This window comes from Coenobita brevimanus, chromosome 66 (assembly GCF_032717465.1).
Source record: "Coenobita brevimanus isolate Jiangsu-jjx chromosome 66, ASM3271746v2, whole genome shotgun sequence".
Classification (NCBI taxonomy): Eukaryota; Metazoa; Arthropoda; class Malacostraca; order Decapoda; family Coenobitidae; genus Coenobita; species Coenobita brevimanus.
This window is the reverse complement of record NC_137019.1, coordinates 30561571-30587108: the sequence shown is the minus strand read 5'-3', so window position 1 is coordinate 30587108 and position 25538 is coordinate 30561571. Positions and strand designations below refer to the sequence as shown.

General features: G+C 45.2%; 1 protein-coding gene across 1 annotated transcript in view; it reads left to right on the top strand.

Annotated features, from left to right (window-relative positions):
* LOC145405329 (putative inorganic phosphate cotransporter) overlaps positions 1-25538 on the top strand; it is a 311806-nt gene that overhangs the window by 4485 nt on the left and 281783 nt on the right. The window lies entirely within an intron of this gene.

The window sequence follows — 25538 nt, the reverse complement described above, 5'->3', positions numbered from 1 at the left end:
ATGGTGTGGGGCCCCATGAAGCACGGCACGAGCTTGTGGGGGGTGAGGAGCTGCGCTATCATAACAGTGTTGCCCGGCTTGTAGGGGTTGGAGGCATTGTCGGGGCGGAGGTCCAGGTTGTTTTGGAAGTGGGTTAGCCAACGTTTGAGATGGTGTAATGGGTCTGATGTGGGGGTTGAAGTGGGGAGTTGCAAATACAGCCAAAGCGGCAGGAGGAGGGGTGTGTCCCCAAACACTCATTCGTATGGTGAAATTCCGTCTTCTCGGGGGCAGGAGTTGATGCCCCATTGCACGATTTTCACATGGGCGGGCCAGTCGTTGTCTTTGGTGGCTTCCATCTGCGTGTGTAGTTGATTCTTCAGTGTATGATGGCTTTGCTTGCATATGGCATTTCCTTGGGGCCAGTAAGGGGACGAGTGGGAGATGTTATAGCTGAATATGTGGGCCAGCTCCTCCCAGATCTTACTGGTGAATTCGGTTGTTATCTGAGTGGATCGCTTGTGGGATACCAAAATATGGGAATACGTGCTGAATCAGGGCATCGGCCACTGCAACAGCGTGATGTTCCTTTGCTGGGCAGGCTGCAACGAATTTGGAGTATGTGTCAACGAACGTGATCACGTACCTATAGCCTGATTTAGGGGGTAAGGGTCCCACTACGTCGATCGCCAATAGCTGCCAAGGTTTGTGGGCAGTAATCTGGCCCAATGGACTGGCAGTACGGGTGATGTCTTTACCGAGGGCGCATGCTCGGCAGGATTGGATAATTTCCTTGGCGAGGGCGGAAGGATTGGGCACCCAGTAGGTGTCATTAAAGACCTGCAGGAGATTTTTCGTGCCCAGGTGAAAGCTGTTGTGGGTGTGCAGGTGTCGGAGGGAGTCGAGGGCAGCATCGGGGGCTAGGAGGATATGCCTGGATGAGGTAAGCATGTGGTTGCCCTGGTGATACACTTTCTTGAAAAGGTGCTGGGGGATCCAGGGGATTCACCCCTTGCGATGCCACTGATGGAGGAGATCAGGCTCCGGATGGGCGGCGTTGATGGGGAGCCGAGAGAGAGTGTCTGTGTTGGTGTGGAGTTTGCCGGGGCAGTACGAGATTTCATAGTTGAACTCCTCCAGGGTCTCACGCCATCGGATGAGCTGGGCATTGTGGGTGTCAGACTGCTGCAGCCACTGGAGGGACTGGTGATCAGTGATGATGGTAAGTTGGGTCCCTGATAGATACGCCTGGAAGTACTCAAGTGCCCAGATGATGCCCAGGCACTCCATCTTGGTGGCGGCATAATTTTTTTCCACCTGATTGAGGGTACAGCTGGCGCAGGCGATGATGTGCTCGTGGCCCTCTTGGACTTGCGCCAGCACAGCACCGATTGCAATTAGGGAAATGTCTGTGTAGAGCCAGAATGGGAGGGCATAATCGGGAAAGGCCATGATGGGGGCAGAGATGAGCTTATCCTTAAGTTGTTGGAAGGCGGCTCATCTCTCGTCCATGTAGATGAATGGTTCTCCCTTACAGGTCAGGTCATGGAGTGGCAAGGCAATGTGGGCGAACCCCTTCACAAAACGGCGGTAATGGGATGTCAGGCTGAGGAAGGCTCGAATCCCATGAACATCTTGTGGTGGGAGTATGTCCACAATGGCGCGGAGGTTGTCTGGGTTGGGAGATATGCCGGCCTGGGAGATGATGTGCCCCAGGAATGAGACGGTTCTGGCGGCCAGGACACACTTGGTGGGCTGGAGTTTGAGGTCTGCCTGTTGGATCCTGGTGAAAACCCAGCAGAGGCGCTGCAGGTGGTCGGCCCAGGTCTGGCTGAAGACTATGACGTCATCCAAGTATGCGAGACAGATCTTCCACTTGAGGCTGCTGAGGACATATTCCATTAATCTGGAGAAGGTGGCGGAGGCGTTACAGAGGGAGAAGGGCAAGACATTAATTTCATAATGTTTCCCATTGCTGGTCGAGAAGGCGGTTTTCCCTCTGTCCTCCGGACACAGCCTGACCTGCCAATATCCTGACTGGAGGTCGAGGGTAGAGAACCAGGAGGCACTGTATAGGGAATCCAGGAAGTTGTCTATGCGTGGGAGTGGACTGGCATCCTTGGTGGTTACGTCATTAAGCCAGTGGTAATTGACGCAGAACCACATCATGCCATCCTTTTTCTTCACGAGGATGACAGGGAAGGACCATGGGTTGGTGGAGGGGGAGACGACTCTGGCTTCGATTGTCTCCTGTACCTGGCGGTCTTCATCTTTCCGCTGTTTGGGGTTCTTCCACCGGGATGGCTGCCGGATCGGTGGGCCCATTATATGGATCTCGTGAGCCGGGTAGGTAGTGTGTCCAATGTCAGCTGGTCCCGCCGTGAACAGATCCTGGAAATCCAGGAGGAGGAGGTGGAGGGTGTCTGATTGGTGGACGGAGAGATGGTTGGGGATGGGGGGCAGGGGGGGAAGTGGGAGGGGGAGGGGTCACAGGGCTCGGCTTCCTCCATCTCTCTGATTATGAGCCCTTTAGGGAGGGTGAGGGGCAATGGGGCGAGGTTCGCAATCCAGACTGCCACGTGGTGAGGGGGAAGGAAGGTTGGGGGCAGAAGGCAGGCCGAAAGGTTCCGGGTGGCAGGAGTGGGGGGAATAGGACAGACCGGTTGAGTGGCACCCAGGCTTCATGGTGGGGGGAAATTGTGATGGCAGAGGAAATGGTGGTGGGAAAAGAAGGGGGGAGGGGGTGGTTGGGGGGAGGGAGGAGGGAAGAAAGGGGGGTGCAGAGTCTTCTAACCTGGGCCGTGACGTGCAGGTGCAGACAGCCCGAGGGGGAGGGGGGGGTCGGGTGATTTTCAGAACTGGAGCTGTCTGTTGCGGCAATCAATGGTGGCTCCTAACTTCTGCAACAGGTCCAACCCCAGGTATCTGTCATAACTGCGGCAGGAAGAGTCGAATACTATGAACTTATCCTGGGTCAACACCAGCTGATGGTTGTCGATGCGCAGGGCCAGTGTTTCCCCATAGATTGGCAGGGAGCCATCTCCCACATCCACAAGGTGAGTAGGCGTTGGGAATAATGTGCTAAAGGTCGATTTGTGAGGGGAGAAGTAGTGGCTATACAGGCAGGATCTGGCCACTTCCGTATCGACCAGAAGTCTGGCTTTCACTCCGTTCAGCTTCATCATGTGGTAAACTGGGGGGCGATATTTTTTGGGAAACTGGACTCCTCCACCGTGGGAAGGTGCAGGGGTGGTCCTAAAAATCCAACTGTCTGGGGCCTCCTTCTTCTTCCTTCAGCTCCTGTTCCCCTGGTTCGGTCTCCTCTGCAGGTGCAGGTTCGTCCTCTGTTACCTCATTCTCTAGAGAGGAAACTTTACGTTGGCCTGGGGTGGTGGTTTTCTGTCGTGCAGCTTTCAATTGATCTCTGATATCGTGCAGTGGGCACCTGGAGTTGCATGCGGTGAACTCCCGGGGATTCACTAGGATGAGGTTGGGGTTCTCCCTGCGGCTGGTGTGCCAGTGGGTGAGGTGTGCCCTCGGCGGGCTAGGTACTGGAGTGGGGCTGGTGCGGGGTGTAGGCAGACTTGGCTTGACTGGGGGAGCCGGAATATTTGTGGGAATCTTTTTTACCATGTTGATTTGCTGGGGTGCAGGGCGGGAGGTCAGGAGGCACCATATCAGTTGAACGTCCTCATCCATGTCTCCAGTCGGGTCATGGATCATAAAGTGCTCCTTGACTATGCTGGGAAGCACTCTCAGAAGAGTATTAAAGGTGTGTTGCTCCCGGGTTTCATCATCTGCCTCCGGGTAGGCAGCAGTGACCAGGCATCTAGCCTGGATTAAAGCATCGTCCAAGTTGCCATCGAAAGTTAAACTATCCAGTTGGGATAGTGCCACTACTTTACCTGGTGATGGGGTGATGGCTTGAATCATGAGTTTCGTGAAATTCAGCCAGGTGAGCCCCAGGACGATTTTGGTTTTTATAGCTGCCGCTTTGCCCAGTGGCAGGAGTGTGACTGCAATTTTCTGCTTGTCATCCTCGAAACCGATGTCTAGCAAAGGTTTAATAATTGCCAGGTATGTGTGAACATCATACTGTTCGGGGTCGAATTTAGGTAATTGCACATGAGGTTTGGTTGCCATTTTTCCAGCATTTCCTGATTACCTCTCTCGTATGTCCGGGTCAAGAACCACCGCTGTCCACCAGTGTAATGCAAGGTGTTTTTGGGTCAGCTTCCCATCCTTCTAATGCCTAGTTTGTAGATGGGCTTTCTCTCTAGACCGGAGCTTAGACAAATAGGAGAGAGGCAGAACACAAAAACTCAAGGCAACAACCTTACATATGTATTACTAAATTCTACAGTGGAATGGGTAGATCTCACGAATACAGATACAATGGGCAATTATAATTCTTAGGCCTAAATATGAGTAATTAGTATCGCGCTGGATACTACCCAGGTCAAGGTCGGGCAAAGTGAATAGCACTTAGGGCAGAGGTTTATATACTATTATTGCAGGAAGTCCAAGATTTTTATATTTGTGTAATGGGTGGTACTGTTTCACTGATGGCAATTATTACTTTAACACTGGGGTCTGTATATGATTTTAGTATGATGCGGCGTTATCAGATAGTAACTTATTCACTGTAATAGACCTGTATTTCTCTGCTTGGCCGTTTTCACAGTTTCACTGTTACTTTTATTTACTCCACCAGTTTTATAGTGTCACTGGTGCTTCTCTCACTGACTTCCTTTATATGGTTAATTCACTGCTTTGCCTTCACGTCACTAAGTCATGGACACTGTGCTTTCACTGTCACTCCTTTCGGGTCTGGGAGTCATGGCGGTCAGGTACAGGGGCGGCGGAGGTGACCCAGCCTCACTACTGACGGGTCTGGGTTCCGTCAGGGGCCTCTGTGTTCAGGGGCCACGGGATCACGCGTAGGGGTGTCCATTCTCCTCTGGGGCTGCGGGTGGCGAAGGGCCACGCGCTTTCTGGGCTTGGGGCAGGAGTACGGCCCTCAGGGCTGGGGCCGAACTTCTCGCTCAGGCACCTGACGGAGGATGACGATCTCTGGCGTCTGGGTGTAGGGAGGTCCCGCCCGGGGGTCCTTGGGGCGGTCTGGGGGTCCCGAGGGCTGCGGTCCCCTGGTACTCGGTGGCGCCATCAGGAAGGAGCTGCGGCACTGGCCTACGTCGGGGTCTGTCAGGTGAGTCCTCTCCAGATCCAGCTGCAGGGATGAGAGGCCAGAGGAAGTCACGGGGCCTCTCCAGTACTCCTCCAGGCTGAGGACTCCCTCTGAGTCGTAGGTTGGTGAACAGGAGTCAGCACCTGATGGAGGAGTTGCTACAGGCCGTCTCCTGCTGTAGGGCCCGGCTACATGCCATGGCCTTCTAGGGGCATGGCTACAGGCCGTCACTAAGGCCCAGTTACTGACCGTGGCCTGAGGAAGGGAGCAGCTACAAGTCAACTCAGGGGCACATTCAGAGTCGCTACAGGCCGTCTCCTTGAAGGCCGGAGCGGCTGCAGGCCGTCTCCTGTTTTCCCTCAGAGCGGCTACAGGCTGTCTCCTTCAGGAGGGTTGAGCAGCTACCGGCTGTCTCAGGGGCGCTGACTGGAGCTGGAGTAACAGCTCCACCCCGATGTTGGTTGAGGAAGGCTTGCCCGGAAGGCAGTCTTGTACTCCTGCTATGGTGGTGGTGGGCAAGTGCCAGGTCATAGGGGTGCGCAGCCCGGGTGGACTTATGTCGTTGTCACCCTGAGTCCCGGTGCGCTGTCATTGCTCCTCTGTGGGCTCCTTCTGGGGGTGTTAGTCGCCCCCTGTGGCACTATACTGCATTTTATTAACTATATTGTTGTGAAACTGATACACGTTACAAATGAATAAATGATCTCCCTAATGAATGAGAGAAAAAAAAAAGGTTATAAAACACCATACTTTATCGGTCAGTAATGTATTCATTTACTATCTATCTATCTATAGCCCGACGCCCTAATCTCACAAAGGGTGACTGCAGACAAAACGCCTCCAAGTCACTCTGTCACCCACCATGTGACTACCCTCTCCCCAACTCACTCCCCCCTCCCTCATATACCTCTCAACTCCATCCCTCCACCTCATCCTCGGTCTACCCCTCCCTCTTCCTCCCTCCACCTCGCCTACAGTACATACACCCTGTTAGTCAGTCTTTCATACTCCATTCTCTCCACATGTCCAACCCACCTCAGTGTATTTCTCTTAATCTTCTCAACCACATCCATATCCACCCAACAACGTTCCTTCACTTCTTCATTCGTCAACCTGTCCCTCCATGTTAGTCCACATACTCCTCTCAGGTAACTCATTTCCACTGCTCTCACTCTTGACTGGTTCCCCTCTTGCAAGGTCCATGCCTTGCTTCCAGATGTCAGGGTAGGGATCACAATACTATCATGAAGTGACTTCTTAACTTCCATACGCACCTCCCTATTTCTCATCGCTGCTTTCAGTGAACCAACAACCTTCCTTCCCTGCTGTACCCTTTCATGCACTTCATCCCCCAAAGTTCCATCCTTACTTATCACACTACCCAAGTACTTGAATGCACTCATATTCTCCCTATCCTTACCATCCAACCTCACTGTACATTCTGTGACTTCATTCCTCTCAAACACCATAACTTTACTTTTGTTTACATTAACTTTCAGCTTCCTCCTCCTACACTATCTATCTATCTATCTATAGCCCGACGCCCTAATCCCGCAAAGGGTGGCCGCAGACAAAACGCCTCCAAGTCACTCTGTCACCCACCATTTGACTCCCCTCCCCCCAACTCACCCCCCCTCCCTCATATACCTCTCAACTCGATCCCTCCACCTCATCCTCGGTCTACCCCTCCCTCTCCCTCCCTCCACCTCACCTACATACACCCTCTTAGTCAGTCTTTCATTATCCATCCTCTCCACATGTCCAAACCACCTCAGTGTATTTCTCCTCCTACACACTGTCCCAAATTCATTCACCAAACCTTGCAACTCACATTCATCTTCACTCAACAATACTGTATCATCAGCAAACAGCAACACCGGAATCTTCCAAATCTCACCCTCATTCATTAGAGCCACCCCCACATCCACTGTCCTACCTTGCACCTCCTTTACAACCCCATCCATGTATATATTAAACAGCCATGGAGACATCACACAACCCTGTTTCAGTCCCACACTGAGACCAAAGAACTCACAAAGCTCACCATTCACTCGCACCGTAGCCCTAGCTCCTTCGTACATAGTCTTCACAGCATTCAGCAATTTCCCCTCCACTCCACATATTCTTAATACCTTCCACATACCATGCCTATCTATTCTGTCATAAGCTTTCTCTAAGTCCATGAAGGCAGCATACACTTTCTTTAACTTCTCTTGATACTTCTGCACTAAACATCTCGGAACAAATATCTGATGTACACACCCTTTTCCCTTCCTAAATCACCCTTGTTCTCCAACTAGCTCCTCTGTCATATGCCTAACCCTATCAATGAGTATTCTACCACATATTTACCAGTCACACTAAGAAGGCAAATACCCCTATGGTTACCACATACTTCTCTCTCCCCTTTTCCTTTGTATGAAGGAACAATTATACCTGACTTCCAGTCCTCTGGAACCTTTCCCTCATCCCAAGCCAATCTACACAACTTCCATATCCACTCCACAACAATCTCACCTCCATACCTCAGCATTTCACCACACACTTCATCAATTCCTGGGGCCTTTCCCAACTTGATCTTCTTCATTGCTTCCACTATCCGCCCAAGTGATCTCTTCCTTCCTCCTCTCATCTCTTCTTCTCCCAGCCATTCCCCAACCACTTATACTCGCACTGCTCTCACTCTCTACATTCAACAAATCCTGAAAGTGCTCCTTCCATCTCCTCAATTTCTCTGTCTTCTCCACCAACAATCTATTATTCCTATCTTTCACTCCCCTATTATTTCCTCTTTCACACTGCCTTACTTTCTTTACCTCCTTCCAAAACAATTTCTTACTGTCTCTCCATTTCACTCTCAGATTCTTCCCAAACTCTTCATCCACTTACTTCTTACTCTCCTTCACCAGTCTCTTCACCTCCCTTCTCCTGCTCACATATACCTCTCTCGTCTCTCTCTCATCTTCTCCCCTACCTCTACTCGCTAACCATTCACTATATGCCCTCTTCTTTTGTTCCGCAGCTCGTTTCACCTCATCATTCCACCATGCTGTCCCTTGCACACCCTTGCATCTCCTCTTCACTCCACAATCCACCTCGCACGCTGTGCCTATCTCTTCCGTAAATATCTTACATATGTCTTCCACCCCTTCCATCTGCTCTAGTTCATACCTTCCCAATCTTTCTTCCACTATGCTCTGATACTCTGCCATTTTCTCACTATCTTGCAAATTCTCCACTCTTCTCACAGGAGCTGTTTCCTCTTGTCTTCCCCTTCGTCTCCTCAACCATTTTCTTTGCAGCTTTACCTTGGCCATCACTAAGTGATGGTCCGAGACTCGATTCCCCCACCCTCTCCACACTCTTGCATCCAACACTTGTCTTCTCATTCGCTCATCCACACACACGTAGTCTATCATTGTCTTTCGTTCAACAAGTTCACCATCCATCCTCCTCATTACTCTCCATGTATACTGGTGGATCATCTTATGCCGAAAGTAGGTGTTGGATATTGCCAACCCCTTACCAGCACAGATGTCCACCAAAGCACTACCATTCCCATCTACTTCAGCTGGCACATCCCACTGACCAACCACTCCATCCACTCATGCATTCCCAACTTTGCCATTCATGTCTCCAATCAAGAGCACTCTCTCACTCCTCACAAATTTGTCCATACATGCTTCTTCTCTCGCCCAAAACTCATCTTTCACTCTTGCCACTTGGTCCTCTGTCATAGCATTCACATATACAATAGCCCACGCTTGTATACCTGCTTTCATCCTCACCCATACAATCCTTGCACCCACTGTTCCATACTCTCTTATATTCTCCTTCCACTTCTTGCTCATCATCAGACATACTCCCTCTCTTGCCCTCTCATTCTCATTAACTCCCGCACATATACCTAAACCATATTCCCATTTTCTCACCCTTTCACCTTTCCATTTAGTTTCAGTCAATCCACATATATCCACTCTTGCATCCTCAGGCACCTGAACAATCTCTCTCTCTTTCACTTCATCATTCACTCCTCTCACATTCCACGTTCCCACCCTCAGAATGTCTTTTGTCTGTTCCTTAGTCGTCAATGTATGGTCCGTCCTGGTCCGAGACGTTTTATTCTTTTGTTTAGTTAGTTCTTTTTATGGGGTGGGGACTAACCCACAAACAACCCTTTTAGTCACCTCGTACAACAAGCAGGGATACTGGGGGAGTATTCTTGAAACCCCCCTACCCCGGGGGGTAGGGGGGTTTCACAACAGCAACTTGTTGTGAAAAAAATACAGTGTGTGAATACAGTATATATGTCAGTGAGTAAATGAATACATTACTGAATGATAAAGTATTGTGTTTTATATCTTTTCTTTTTTTTCATTCATTTGGAAGATCATTCATTAGTTTACAACATCAACCAGTTTCAAAACATTACAGTTATAATAAGGGTGGGGGAATGAAATGATTGAAATCAGTTTCTGTTACCGCACGAATCGCTAAGCAAGCAGTGTGAGGAGCTTGAGGTCTGGGCCAGGGATAGACTGTTAGTACAAGTGGTTGGACTCAGGTTGCGTCGAAAAAGTGCGAGAGGGTTAAGTCTCAAAATCGATCAAAACGCGTCAAAATCATTATTTAAAAAATAAAAAAGCATGGAAAGATAATTCCGAAAACTATTGCCTTGGAAGAAGAAGGGGGCATCATGCGTTGATCTCAGCATGGACGTGTGACAAAGTTTTGGGTGAATTTACGGACACTCTTTGACTATGTGATCACAAGAAGTAAATAGAGATATATATTACAATTACAAGGCCAAAGTAGTTCAGAGATAGAGGTGAATGTGGGAAGCAGCTTTGAGAGAGAGAGAGAGAGAGAGAGAGAAGATTGCAGAGAATGGAGGGAAAAATAACTCGACCTTGGGAGAAGATGTGTTACTTATTCTTGGCGGTAACATTTGTTTGAGTGCATTTTGTCTCTACAATGTGGTGCCATAACTCCCACCTCGACAGTGTGTTGAAGTACAGCTGACAGAATCAGTCAGAACGGTTAAAAGTTATTTACAAGAAACTAATGTCATAAATTGCTCAGTCACTGCCGGTCAGGATGGTCTCAAAGTCTTCTAAATTACTTGAGATTAAAACTGGATTATAGTTAGAGGATCAGGAGCTCTCATTCTTTGAGACAGAGTGAATGAGAGCGAAATTCTAGCAAGAAGGAACGGTGCAAAATGACGTGAACATTTAAGAAAAGTAGCTGAAAACAAAGGTAATCATTAAAAAGCCAGAATGGCGGGTAGGTGAAGAACCTGCACTAGATATACTGAAAAAAGTCAGTAGACGGAAGAGGTGGCAACAGAAGTCATTTTGGAGATATTGAGGAGGAAGAAAGTAAGAAAAATGTTTGAAAGCTTTTGAGTAAGTGGAACATAGAGGGGAACAGCTTTATTTGAGAAGATATTTGTAACTATATTGTATGAAACTATTGCAAGACGAAGAACTGATTTAACAGATTCCGGCCAGGAATATGAAGCACACGAGATTCAGGGTGTCAGGGGGGGATGTGAATTTAAGAATTTAAAAATATTTAATATTGCTCGAAAGTAGAGACAACGAACTGACTAGTGAAAATCAAGTAGTGAGTTTTACTTTATGATGGCTTACTTCGCCGATTCTCTAAGAAGGAGAAATCATAAACTTTCTCAACAGTACACAACAGAGACTACTTACTCATGAGCGCTGATTGTTAGTACTGTAAGCCTCTTGAGAAAGTGACACCACTCTTGACAATCAATAACTAATACTAAAAATAATGGACAGGTTCTTGCCAGTGCTTAACTCCTGGCTGGCACAATGTATTTAAGTTCAATACAAAAGAACTGGCCTAAATACCAGTCGTGAATAATGCAAGGAGTTTGTGCAAACTAGGAGTGGCAAATTAAAGTAAGCTTAATGTGGAGAAATAAAACATGATTCTAATTACATTAAACTCAAAGAAAAGAACTGTAAATTTATTGATTACAATAAAATAAAATTACATTATATGAATCTCAAAATGAATTCAAAAGGGGAATTCACGGTCATAGAGGGACTCATGAATTCAAATAACGAAGGAAATACACTCGCTCGCTCATTCAAAGCTAATCGAACTTAAGCCTAGAAAAATGAACAGAAATACTGGTCAGTGGAGGGATGGAGCTGAAACTACGAAAGACTGGGCGTCTGTGTGTCGAACACCAAGCGCTGCTATTCGCTGCTAAGCTCACTTCACCGATCACCGTCTAGGTGGAGATCCAGGAAATCGCTGTACAACAGAGACACTGCTCTCTGCGCTGGGCACAAACGATCCTATTCTCGAGGTGGTCCATAGCTGACAGAGTTCAAACTGGGAAAGGGGTGAGAGATGACCATGTTCACAGGAAGTAGGCGTGACCTAACTTCAACGGTCAACGGAGAGAGGGCGAACAATATACACACACAATAAAAATCACTCAGTGAAAGCACTAATGTCATGCATAAGAATGGTCACTTGTGAAACAGTGACAAATGTTCTGAAAACCATCCTGATCGAAGTGCATACGAGGACAGTTGAACTGAGTGATGCCCAGTGGGAATTCCATTAGAGTTTGTGGTTTTCTCACCAAAGTACAATATCATGAATTTGTATAAATACACAGTCATGCGAACTCGTAACACAGGGGTAAGATAATTATGAATGCTGTTTCACTATAGTGGACAGCATTGGACTAATGCTTTTTGGTATTGCCCAGACACTGAAAACATGTACAAAATTAACTAAATAACAAAGGACCTTCAGGGTCTTAAGATGAAGTTTAGCAGTAGATTTAGGTCCTTAATTTTTAAAGCAGCAATATGGCTTTGCTAATGGTGCTAAAATCTACGGGGGTGAGGCATTGCATTTCCGGAAATTGTTGAGCTGGACTGACAGGGCCGTGCCTAGAGATGCTTCCTTACTGAAAAAGAGAGTGTACAGTTGCACCCTCGAAAGGATAACCTGCACTATAGAGAGTAGACTGTAGCGCCAATAGAACAGGGCGGTACTCCCAAGGTGAACTGAGAGCTGATCACAGTGAGAGCTTGGAGCCCCCATTTCATCAGCCCAGGGGACTAGCTTCTAACCATCCTCCTTTGCTGGACTTTTTCGTTCTGTCAGTAACACAGAGAATAGACCAACATACTGTCCTACATAATTTCCTCTAACTCTCAACACCAAACTACGTGCACATTACACACTACACTTAGTATTGTACATTCAGTAAAAGTGGCGTCGTCACAGCTAGCATCTGAGTCCCCAGGGCAGGGGAATATCAAAGCACTCACCACCCGTCCCTCTCCCATAGACGGCCAAGTGAGATGCATCGAACTGTGGTGATCCTGACCAACCGGTATTCCCACCATACACATGCATACTACCAACGTTGTGTGAACATGTTTGGGTAGTTTGTTATTTGGCTGGAAAAAATTATGTACTGAGTCCCTGAGCAATGAGGTTATGTGGGTATGAGAATCTTTGAGACTCTTTGAAACTTTAAATCTTGTGTACAGTATAAAAGGGCGACAAATTGACGCAGCAAGACCAGCAAGCAATCCCATTTCTTAGCCTACACTTCTTCAGGCTCGTTCTAGCCTTAGTCAAAAGAAGTTTGTGTTGTGTTGTGTGATCTTAACATTGTGTTCTATACTTGTTATACTATGTTCTTGAATACTGTGACTCGATGAGAGGGTATTAATAGGTCTACGTGGTTTGTGTTTTTAGTTAATAAACTTTTATATATTTGTGGAGTATACCATCCGGGTTGGAACTAAGTTTGTGACTCCAGAGCGAATTTGGGTGCATAATGGATAGCAAGCACAGTACGATTAAGGGGGAACAACGACTGATTCTTCCCCCATCATTGAGGCCTGTCTTTCACACAGTCCACTACTGATGCTCAGCAGTTCACTGCTTTAGTGGGGCACTTCCTACAGAGGTGGCTACTCTGGTAAGAGAAGTTATCACAAATCTACCAGATAATGATAAATTTACTGCTTTTAAGAATGCGTTACTGGCAGGTAACAGGAAACTGGACTACCATCATCTGCATGACCTTCAAGAACTCAGATTGGGTGACAGGAGTCCGTCTGTTCTTTGGCAAAAGTTGCAGCTCATTAATTCTCGTTGTGTCGCCCCACTGCCTGAAGACATTCATTGCAATATGCATCTCCAGAAACTTCCAGCAGAAATAAGACTCAACATTTCTTTTCTCGATTGTCAAACTCCAGCAAGCAAGTATGTGGCAGTGGCAGATAGAATGATGGCTCAACTCTCCACTTCAACACACATAATAGGTACACCTAATGGAGTAAAATAATCTGACCTAGTGGTGTCTGGTGTGTGTTGTTCTACCGAAACTTCGCACCCTGCTTCAGCTTCAGCTCCACTCACTCTGTGTCAACACAGTTCTTTCACCGAATCAAGTGGTAGACCTCCTGGTTTGATAGGCAACCTGGAGGTGGAGGATTCCAATGCTTCAGCGTCGAATGTAACATCAGCTTGTGAAACGTCAGAGTTTCAGCAAGTACTGCGACGTCTTGATGCATTTCAACGACAGGTAGACAACCTATCTTCATCTCTTCAATCAGGATTTCTCGCTCATAACCAACGGCAATCAGGAATGTGCTGTTGTCATGCAACATTTGGAACAAGAGCTCACCAATGCCAACCACCATGCTCTTTTTCTGGAAACGGGAACAGCGGGAGCAGGTGAGTACAGCTGCTCCTGCTACATTAAATGTTTCTGCACCAGTTCTCTACATCAAGAATCGTTCATCTGGTAGGAAATTTTTTGTGGATACTGGAGCATATGTGAGCATTCGTCCACCAACACCACATGATTGGGAGAGTAACCCACCTGCATTCAATCATCTGGTTGCGAACAACACACCCATCGCTACTTTCCGCACTTCAGAACTCATTATTTATATGGGAATGCGGCAAAAGTTCCTGTGGATTTTTATCGTCGCTAATGTAAAGCAACCATTGCTGGGATGTGATTTTCTCAAACATTTTCAGTTGCTTGTTGATTCGGGAGAGAACTGTCTAATACAACAGCCACCTCGAATTGAAGTTTTTGTTACTCTGCTTATAAGTTGCACACCAGTCATAACTCAGTTTCATCATAACATGGCGTTTAGTGATTTGCTACAAGTTTTCTTATCTTACTGGTCCACAGTTATGTTCTAGGTCTCCATCTACGCTAGTCTGTCACTACACTGAAACAACAAGCCCACCAGTTTTTTCTCGTCTGAGATGTTTTCCTCCAGATAAGTTACGAGAAGCAAAGAAAGAATTCGACACACTTTTGAAGGATTGGAACATCAAACCATCTAACAGCTGCTGGACGTCACAACTCAATATGGTCCTCAAGTCTACTTCCAATACGAGGCAAGCTTGTGGCGATTATCGCACACTGAATAGAATCACTGTACTTGACAGGTATTCTGTCCCTCACATTTAAGATTTACACCTGAATTAAATGGCAAGACAGTGATATCCAAGATTGACCTGGTGCGTGCGTTTCACCAAATTCCCGTATTTCCAGCTGACATTCCTAAGACTGCGATCATCACTCCTTTTGGATTGTTTCAATGCTGTTTCATGCTCTTTTGACTTCGAAATGCCACACAGTCATATCCAGCTTTTTATGGACCACATTCTACAGGACATTGATTTTGTAATAGTGCACATAGATGACATACAGGCTGCATCAAGAAATCACTAGGAACACCAAACTCATCTTAGACAACTATTAGCCTGCCTACAAAATTATGATATCATGATTAAACGAGCTGAGTGCATATTTAGGGCACCTGTTCTGGACTTCCTCGGCCACAGAGTTTCTGCTTAGGGGATCAGTCTGCTTCCACAGACAGTCGATGTTATCAAGCAGTATCCACAGCCAACTTTGGCGAAGAAGATGCAAGAATTCCTGGGCATAGTTAATTACTAACACTGCTTTCTCCCGTGGTCAGCATAAACCTTAGGTCCTTTACATGATCTGTTCAGGAAGTTGCCAAAGTCAACTAAGGCTCCTCTAACATGGACACCAGAGGCTTCTGAAGCATGCGCAAGAGTTAAGGACGATGTCGCACAATTTTCTCAACTTGCATATCCAGTCCCTGATTCAGACCTTACTCTAACAACAGAGGGACCTGTTCTGGACTTCCTCGGCCACAGAGTTTCTGCTAAGGGGATCAGTCCGCTTCCACAGACAGTCCATGTTACCAGGCAGTATCCACAGCCAACTTTGGCGAAGAAGATGCAAGAATTCCTGGGCATAGTTAATTACTAACACTGCTTTCTCCCTTGGTCATCATAAACCTTAGGTCCTTTACATGATCTGCTCAGGAAGTTGCCGAAGTCAACTAAGGCTCCTCTAACATGGACACCAGTGGCTTCTGAGGCATTCACAAGAGTTAAGGACGATGTCGCACACTTTTCTCACATTGCATATCCAGTCTCTGATTCAGACCTTAACCTAACAACAGATGCATCTTCCACAGCAATGGGTGCATTCTTACATCAGGTAAGGGATGGAGTTAAAATACCACTGGCATGTGAGTGAGGTGGAGGGGGGGAGAGGGAGGAGGAGGCAGAGGATGAGATGGAGGGATGGAGTGGAGAGGTATATGAGAGAGGGGAGTGTGAGTTGGGAGCAGGGCAGTGAAATGGCGGGGGACAGGACGACGTGGAGGAGATTTGTTTGTGGTCACCCCATACGGGATTGAGGCGTCTGGCAATAGATAGATAGATAGACAGATTTTTCTCCCAGTGCCTAGCCAAGGCCCAGGTTTAATACAGTATATTTGACAGAGAATTACTGGCCTTAAATTTGATCTTCGCCATTTTAGACACTGGCTACAGAGTCGTTCGTCCTATATTTTAACTGATCATTAACCTCTCATCTATTTTGTGTCACAACAGTCAGATTCTTACTCTCAGCAAGTGCAGTGTCAGCTCTCCTGCATCTCTGAGTTTACAAAAGACATTCGTCACGTGAAGGGTTGTGAGAATGAGGTAGCTGATGGCTTGTCCCGTTCCATCTCCACGATTGAGCAGCTTCCATCAACTCTTGACTACAGTCAGTTAGCCCTCACTCAGGTGAATTATGAGGAGTCGGCTCAATCGGTAGAGAGGTGGCCTGCAGTCCTACCAGATCCAGGTCCGGTTCAGATCCCCGCTGGGGCAGGGGACAGTTTAAGGATTTGAATTTCATAAAAAAGCAGACTTTACTGATCTACTTGAAGACCTGCCGACATGTAAAAATACCTCCATTAATACCAATACACCAGTCCCGTGTGAGACTGCCTTAGCATGTGTTCAATATGGACGTTGGGTGTTAACGCCGAAGTGATGACATGTAGAGGTGTATGGTATGTAGGAGGACTACTGGGTCTTGAGTACAGGCTGTGAAGCCCATGCCCAGAGTCGGACACATAGAAAGAAAAAACATAGAAAAAAAAAATGTATAAAACTTCATCATCTGGACTTTGCTTGCAGCCATTTGATATATCTGGCTCAGACTAAACTTTTACGTGATGTATCTTGTGACAAACTTCGTCCATTCATTCCCAGCTCCCATCGTCACAAAGGGGTTTTGCATTTTCATAACTTAAACCAGGGATTAAAAGGGGTACCTGTCCATGGACACGGCAGTCACTTCGTGTCAAGCTTCCAAAGTTCACCATCATACCATAGCTGCAATAGAGTCATTGTCCTTCCCTCCCTGTAGATATCACACTGTACATGTTGACATTGTAGGCCCTTTGCCACTTTCACGAGGATACACCTATTTACTCACATGTACTGATAGATTTACCAGATAGGCCAAGGCAATACCTGTGCAGGATATGTCAACTGATTCAACTGCATGGGCCTTTCTTATAGGTTGGATTGCTCGATTCGGTGCTCCTAACACTGTCATTACAGATCGTGGTGTGCAGTTTGAATATCACCTGTGATGCCAACTCCATACTTTCCTGGGAACAGCATGACACTGTTCGACTTCTTATCATCCCCAGGCAAATGGTATGGTTGAGCGGTTTCATCGACATTTAAAGGATGCTCCCAAGACACAACCGCAGCAGTATTGGGTATGGTTTAGCAGTTTCATTGACATCTAAAAGATGCTCTCAAGACACAACCACAACAGTATTTATGGGCTGATGCGTTGCCACTTATTCTTCTGGGGCTCAGGGTTGCAGATAAAGAAGACCTACTCCAGTCTGGCAGAGCTCGTTTATGGTCGGTCCATTTGGTTCCCTGGAGAATTCACCATTTCAGCTATCCCTGAAAACCTTTGAAAGTACGAGTTTCTCACTGTTCTCCAGGAAACCGTCATTAGACAGCAACCAGTACCTCCCCGTCAGGTACCACGTCAGTCATGTCATGTTCTCTCTTCTTTGGTCAGTTCAAGTATGTGTAGCTGTGTCATGATGCTAATCAACACCCACTTCAGCGTACTTAGGATGATCCTTATGAAGTTGTTAAAAGGTCGAGTGAACATTTCACTATCCAGTGTGGTAATCGTCAACAAACTATTTCTGTGGATAGGCTAAAACCCGCAGTTTGTCCAGCTCCTATTTCCTCCCCAGTTGCTCAACCCACACCTCAAACCCTCGGGCAAATTTGCATTTCCCTACCACCTGAAGTCTATCCTGCATCAATTCAGTGACCTTCCAATAATCATAAACATTTGTTGTCAGACCATTTTGCAACACCTGGGACCCACACTGCTTAGCCTCAACCAGCTCCTGCTATGGTGACGAGGAGCAGAAGGGTCTCCTGTCCCCCCCTGAGAGGTACGCTTCGTCAGTAATCGCTGTGGGAACGTCTCCCCCAATGCGGGGGCGTACCATCTAGGCGCCTGCCTTTACGACGTCCCGGGAAGGGGGGGGGGCGGAAGAGTAGTGTGGTGATCCTGACCAACCAGTATTCCCATCATACACTCGCATGCTACCAACGGTCACGTGTGTGTACATGTTAGGGTAGTTTGTTACTTGGTGGGAAAAACGTGTGTATCGAGTCACTGAACAATGAGGTTATGTGGATATGATAATCTTTGAGACTTCGAATCTTGTGTATGAAAGGGTGACAAGCGAGGCAATGAGGCCAGCAAGTAATTCCAACTCTCAGCCTACACTTCTTCAGGCTCGTTCTATTCTTTGTCAAGAAAAATTGTGTTGTGTTGTGTGATCTTAATACTATGATCTGTACTTGTAATACTATGTCCTTTTCATAGAGATCGAATACTGCGACTCGTTTACAGAGTATTGGCAGTCTACGTGGTTTGTGATTTTTAAAAAATAAAGTTTTATATACTTGTGGTGTTTACTATCCGGGTTGGAACTATAGAACCAATGTCTGAGTCTTACCTTATTCATTTCTGCAACATTCATGGCCTTTCCACTACCGTTTTCTCTGTTGAACTTGACCTTTTTACCTCTAAACCTCACCTCTTCCTCACTGATTCTTAGCTGTCTGCGGTGACTGATAGCAAACCTTTCTCTGTATCCTCCTACTCTCTCTATTCTCACTTCAGAGTCAAAGCTGGCTGTTGTGCATATGTATGCAGCAATATATCTTGCTCTCGTGTTCCTGAACTTGAATCTTCTGAATTCTGTATTCTTTGGCTTCAGCTTTCCTGTCATTCTTCGACTAGATATATACGTGTTGTGTACTGATCCCCCAATTCTACTGACTTTGAAAAGTTCTTCGACTCTTTTACTTACACATCATATCAATTTATCCATTCTCTGAAATCTCCAGTCTAGATTATTCTCATGTTCACCACTATCTTTGGCTTTCCTCTTCTTCCACTTATTCATTTGGTGAGCAAGCCTACATCTCTACCCTAGAGAAGCTTGTACAGCACCCTACTTGTATCCAAGGCCGCCTTGGAGAGAGTTCTAACATAGCTGATCTCTTCCTTACAAGTAATCCCTCTGCTTATGCTGTTAATCCTTTGTCTCTGTTGAGCTCCTCCAATCACAGCCTGACACCTTAATTTGTTCTGTTGTTCCAGCAAGGCCTGAGAACCCTTCAAAGAAGCGGTGGCTATGGCACTTTGGAGCTGCGGATTGGGAGGGCCTCAGGTAGTAGGTTTTTGATTTTCCCGGGAATAATTATTGAATCTATGGCCGAAAGCCAAGTGATTATGTCTCACGCATTTTGGATTTTCATTTGGGCATGAGACCATACTTTCCTTTCTCTTATCTTGTAACTAATGAAAAAAGAAAATGGTTTAATGACGCTTGTTCTAATATTGTCCACAAAAAGGAGAAGGCCTACAATAGGTACCAGAACCACCCCACCCCTGAATCTTACCTTTTTCATGTCACTGCCCAGAACCATGCACAGTCTGTTCTTCGCTCTACTAGGAATAATCTCATTTATAATAAAGGCTCTGAATTCGCTGTGCCCAGGGACCAAAAGCTACATTTTCTAGTCAACAAGACATGGGTTGTTATGAAAGGTTATGGCCTACCATCGTAATGCTTGGACAATCAGGAACAATATTCAGACGGACAACCATAGAAATCAACTACTGTACGTTGGAAATCCAAGATGGGATCCAAGATGACTGCTGATCCTATCTGTTATACTATATGATGATAATTTGTCAAGTAAATCGTACGTAATCATATTTAGTCTGTTTTTATGGTCATTTATATTGAATTATTTTTGTTCAGAATTAGAAAAAATATATATATGTTCATATTTACAAACCATTTTATAGGTTTAATAATTTATTAAAATAAACCACACATTTTTTTCCCTTTAGAAGTTTACACACTTGTAATGACCGAGAAATTTAGTAAAAACACAATTACTGGGTATATAAACAGCACACACCTGAGGAATGTTAGTAAATGAATATGTTATGAACATAACCTCTTATATCATCTTTTCAAATATTCAAGTACTTAAACAGTTCATCCTTACAATACACCACAACACAACTTATTGTGAATGAGATATAACGGAACCATTATAACTACTAAAATAACTTACACTGAGATTTAGTCCAGTACAGAGATAATCCTATTCAAACCGAGAAAAAGGAAATACAATAATAATAATAGAACATCTCATCAGAGCCAGAGCTGTCCTTAATTTCCTGGAAGGATTGAGCTCTGAAACAGCTCTCTCGAGATCCACAGCATCTGCAGACAAGATAACATGGAACATTCCGTTTGGCACATGAACAATTTCTTAAACAACCTTTCCTGCAGCCACAAGTAAGAGATGTAATATTGCTAGTGATCACAATTCTGCAATCATTAGGACTGACATAAGTTCTGCCTGCATTACTGTCCATCCATATTCATCCGACGAAGGAATGCAGTGTGTGCTGTCTTGTCAGTGACTGTTGCCAAGGCAGAACGTTTCAGATGCTGTATAGAAGTATCCTCAGTAGGTGGAAGGAGCTTCATAAGAATGGTCTTGTTGGTTAAAAATAGTTGTATGTGAATCTCACTCAAAGAGATATCTGATATCTTGGCATTCTTTCTGTAGACGGTGACAAGTAACTTCCTAGCCTAACTGATAACATCTTCAATTATGATAGCCTTACCGTCACTGGTAAAGTCTTCCAATGCATCCAGCTGAATTTTCTTACCTGTTGCCAACCATCTCTTTTTGCTGGTAAGAGACTGCTGGTGGTATCCCTGCCACTTAAATTGTGAACAAATGGAAGTGAGAGGCATCTGTGTGGGCATGTGAAATAAACGAGTGTCTGCCTCTTCATGTGTTGATTCAAGGGTAGGGACTGCAGTTACATTCCACTTTGCAACATTGCTTTATTGCCTTACTGAAACCACCATTCAGATAAATTTTGGTGCTACAAGATTTTGAAGAATGGACTTCACCTTGACATCATTTAACACACATGTTGGCAAGTATCTGTGCTTTGATTGTGCATCAAGCAAATAATTCTGAAGGATCTGGTGCTTTGTATTGGTCTGCAACATCAAATATTTTTACTGTTTTTGGCTTACCAGTCCTCATCTGTCTTGTCGCTTCCTTCATAATTGGACTTCTGAAGTGATCAAAACACAGGTGAACAGCCATTGCATTAGCTACGACTTCATTGAGAAATGGTTGTTTGCATCTAAGTGCAATGGCAAAGAACTTTTCATCTGTCACAAATGACAAACGATGAACCCAGTGCATGACATCAATCATTAATGTACGGTACATGTTTTATCGTACAGTGGCAACCTTTCACAACTGCTTATGCCTGCATCCTCCATCATAGCCTTCACAAGATTTGATTAGTGCAAAATATGACCAACTTATGAACATTTATAAATATGGAAGACATCATGGACATTTTCTTGAATCTCGAACTTATAGTAGTTGATCTTATAGGAAAAGGTGTGTTAAATTACTTTGGAATTATTAAAACTGAATTTCTTGTCCTTTAAAAAAATAAAAACTAGAAAACCTGTATTACACTTTATATAACTGCTTATTAAAACCAACTTATGAACCTCTTTGGATATGGCAACCATCCTGGATACGATATTGGACTCCCAGCTTACAATAGTTGGTTTCCAAGGTTGTGCACCTGGATATTGTTCCTGATGGTCCAAATATTAAAATGATGCCACAGCCATTTACTGTATAACAATCCATGACTGCTGTACACTACTTGCCCACTGAGTACTGACTCAGATTCTTCCTGCTCCTTTTGACTGCCAAAAACCTTTCTAACAAATTTACTTCATCATTCTTCCCTCATTTTTTCTGCTCTGATGGTTCTGTAACTGATATTGTTTTTGTTTTTGTTTTTTTAGCTGAAAAAAAGCAGAATTCTTTGCTCAGACTTTCTCCTCCATTTTCACCTTAGATGATTCCCCTACTGTTCCTTCATCACTCCCCTCCCCTACCCCTGATTCCATGCATGACATTAAAATTTATTCAGTTAACCCACTTGTGCCCAGCGTCCAAAATAGTGGACGGAACTAGGCCTTTTCAAAATTTAATAAAGAAGGGAACCCCGGGGTAGGGACCTATGAGCTTTGAGACTATGAGCCGATAGCCGGAGGCCGGTATGCTTAGCACCAGTCCAACAGAATCTCTCTCACAGGAACTCTGGCCACTAATGGGTTAATGAACTTTCTCCCTTCACTGGCCTCGATACTAACAAGGCATATGGGCCTGATAAATCCATCCTGTTGTCCTCAACAATAGTTCTTGTGTTTACACCCTGCCAAGGTAAACTCGTCTTTGTCTGTCGACTTGTACCTTTCCTTCTTCCTATACGTTTGGCACATTCAGCCTGTCCCAGAGAAGAGTGACCATCCCCATCCCTCCAGCTATCGCCCAATTGCTTAACATCCTGTATTTCCAAATATATATATATATATATATTCTTAACAAAAAATCTTTTAAAGCACCATTCGTTTCAGAAACTTCTTTCCAATCGCCAGTATTGGCTCCACCTGCGATGCTCTACTGACGATCTTCTCACCCTCCTTTCAGACTCCTGGTCATCTTCCTTTCAGGACTTTGGCCAAAGCTTTGCCATGTCACTTGACATCTCAAAAGCTTTCGATCGAGTCTGGCATAAATCTTTAATTTCCAAACATTCCTCTTATGGTTTCTATCTTTCTATCTGTGCCTTCATCTCTATGTTCCTTTCTGGAAGTTCTATAGCTGCTGTTGAAGATGGCCACCGTTCTTCTCCTAGAGTTATCAGTAGTGGTGTTCCTCTGGGCTCTGTCTCATCAACAACTCTGTTCCTTTCCTGTCAAAAACTCTTTTCCATCTATTCAATAGTGACCTTCAGATCTGTGTATTTAACCCTATCTACTTATGCTGATGACTCCACCCTTCACCTTTCCATTCGCTTATCGCAGCATCCGTCTCAACAGCTGCTTCAATAAACAAGGGATGAGCTTATGGCAGTGTCTGACTTGGCTGATATCTGTAATTAGGGTAAAATTCTTATTATTATTATAATGCCTTAAACAAAAATACTTAGTTCTTCTATCTTTCAACCCTTCAAAATCAACTGCAAGAGTATCCTCTGACTTTTAACAATATCTAACTCAATCTTACGCCGTCTTTGAACATACTTGGGATTTCATTCTCTTGGGATTTATTTTGGAAAGCTCATATTACCTCTCTTGTAAAATCTGCTTCCAAGAAAATAGGTATGCTAAGCGAACTCCATGCCTTCTTTATCCCTGCACAGTTGTTGACTTCTGTGGGGTTTTGTTCGCCCCTGTGTAGAGTTCAATACTCGTGTGTTTGAAGGCCCTTCATAATACAGCTGTTATCAACATGCTGTAGTCAAAATCTTTTCGTCTTATTAACTATCCTCCCCTTACTGGCTCCCTCCAACCTCTGTCTTTGCCGCACTGTTGCATCTTTATCTCTTTTCTGCCACTACTCCAATGGTCACTGTTCCTTCGAACTCTCTGCTTGCATACGGTGGCCGCATAACACCCGTCTAAGAGCAAAGTCTCATCCCTTTTCTGTCAAATCACTAATGCAAGAGTTAACCGTTACTCCCTGTCATTCATGTATGCAACAGGTCAGCTGAGGTACTGTCTTCCTCTGTCTGTGTTTCCTACTGCCTATGGATTCCAGTCTTTGACACAGTGTGTCCAGGCATATCGAAACGAACTGCTCTTTGGTTCTTTGTCATTTTTTTTTTCCTTGGAGAGACCAACCTTATGGGCTCCTGGTCTTTGTTTCTTCTTCCCTGCATATAAAAAACATGCTTGCTATAAACTCAAAGGTCTCTTGACGGTTGAGGCAATGTTTCCTCGGTGGAAAACAAAGAAATTCTTCCAAATAGCCTCCCATTCGCACTGTTGTGATCCCTGAGGTGTTAAAAAGAGAAGGTTTTCTACCAACATGCGATAGCAAGAATTCAGTTTTTTTTTTTTTTTTAATGGTGACGAGAATAAATGTTGCGAACTTCTGCAACACTACTTGTATTTTGATCCAAATACCGATAGAATGATGAAATCTACATTTCTCAAAGTTGCTTAGAGCATCATCATTCTGCATGTCGAGTTTCACTTGTGCATCAGCAAGAATAGCTTCGTTGGTGTAAGTCTGGCAGTTTCTAAACTCGTCTGCTGTCAATATATATGGGGTTAATGTTAGGAAGAACAACGTTCTTCTACCTTGATACTCAGAAAACCGATTTGCAATTTTCTTTTTTAAATGCTTACGGTACGAGATATTTGGTTGTGGCCGCATTTGGAGGAAACGTAGTTTTGGGACCACTGCTTTATATGCTAAAGGAATGATTTACAGCTTAACCCGCCCCGTCCCGACGACGTATGGGTACATTGCAACGATTTGCATTTGCCAGTCCCGGCGACGTACCAGTACGTCGTGCAATTGCAAGGTCGCTAATTTGCACAATTTTCAATTTTCGCACGTGATTTTTCGTATGTATACACGGGACACCTTCCTCTATTCCTGTACAAGATACCAAGCAGGGACAATGCCTTACACTGCATAACCTCCCCCCTCCCCCCCTCACGACATTGTCTTGGCAAAGGACCTGTTACCAGTGACCTGGCTAGTAAAGTTATTCAGGGCCAGAGTGATTCCCCAATCGATGACAATGTGGAGGACAATGTTTACATAGCATTAGAAGAAGAAACAGCCAGAAATAATGATCAGGTAGTGTGGCAAAAATAGGTCAGGTATGGTGATTAGTTAGTGAGTGAAACAATGCTTATAATGCCTTTATTACTGCTTGAAAACCAATATACTGTCATACTACATATACATTCGTACCAAGTAAATAAATAAATACCGTTTATGAGTGGATAAAATAGTTACCCTCCCATAGAACTCGTTTTCTTTGGTGCCAGCATGTTAGAAACCCCACTGAGGTAAGGAGGAACTCCTACCTAGATTGGGCACTTTAAACCTCAGGTGAGCGATTTCTCTATGAATTTTCGATGTTTCTCACCAAAAGCGAAGGTTTTAGCCAAAAAAAAAAAATTTGAAAATACCTCGGGACTGGGGGATGTCAGAGGTGCGGAAAACCTCGGGACGTGACGGGTTAAGACAGCCCGAATAAGGATCGGACTGCCAAACAGACTGGCTGTAAAACTAACATCATCGCATAGCACAGAATTCACTATACACGGGATGGAATGTACGAGCAACCGTCTTTGGAACCCTAGCATGGCAGCACAAAATTATGAAAATTTTTACTTTTTTTATTGGGGGGTGGGGGAAATGGGCATATACAAGGGGCGAAAGAAGCACACGGAAGTGGGAAGGATGAATTGGGATTCTGGTGGCTAGTGGGGCAGGGAGGTAAACGTAGGTCTTTTAA